Below are 889 nucleotides of genomic sequence, written 5' to 3'. Positions count from 1 at the left end.
TGTAATATCAACTGAAGATGTGGAATCGCGTGGCCTACAGGTGTTTTGTGATGAAATACCTAAAAATCCTCTTCCTGATGTAGAGTACTACTGGACAGGAAAAAAATATCTTATAGTTTGTTATGGTCATCAATATTTTAAATTAAAACCCCGTGTGGTACGGGAAAAACCACATTTACTAATAAACAATTAAAATAAAAAAATAAATATAATAAGGAAGAGTTTTTGATTTTAAAGTAAGGAAAGTTTTTCTTTGATCTAGAGATGGATTTTTGGTTCAGTGTAAATAAAACATCTATTCCTGAAACGACATCAGAAGCGCCTACATCTAATCCGAAAAAGTTTTTCAAAACACAGGAAGCCATAGAAGCATTTAGGCAAGATCTAATACAAAAAGAGAAAAATATTTCGGGAATAATTGAGAGCTCACAAGCCTTTTATAGACATTTTCAGCTTCAATATGAAGATAATATTATGCTATGAATTCGCTTCGTGATTTCCTTCAACGTAAACTGAATATTTCTTGTTTTGTGTATCGCCAGGTTGCATTCGAGAACATTTTAAGTAACGGTGAAATTAAAATTGCTACTGGAGATGATATCACACTACGCTCAGATGTCACATTCATTGATATTAAAAGTTATAAACATTATATGGATTTGGAAATTTCTTAACTTTTAATACTATAATATGGATTTGCCGTATTCATATGACATATAAAAAGATTAATTTGATATTTGGTTTTCATTACTCAGCGGAGAGTGATCGATTAGTTAATAAAATTGGTGGTTCTAATACATACTTATGTTTGCAATTATTTAAATAGGATTTCATTAGATTCTAAAAAAATATTATAAACCTTTATAGAAACTCATAAGACTATTTTTTA

This window comes from Rhagoletis pomonella, unplaced genomic scaffold (assembly GCF_013731165.1).
Source record: "Rhagoletis pomonella isolate Grant_MI unplaced genomic scaffold, Rhpom_1.0 Rhpom_scaffold_00003, whole genome shotgun sequence".
Classification (NCBI taxonomy): Eukaryota; Metazoa; Arthropoda; class Insecta; order Diptera; family Tephritidae; genus Rhagoletis; species Rhagoletis pomonella.
Note: the sequence above shows the minus strand (reverse complement) of the source record.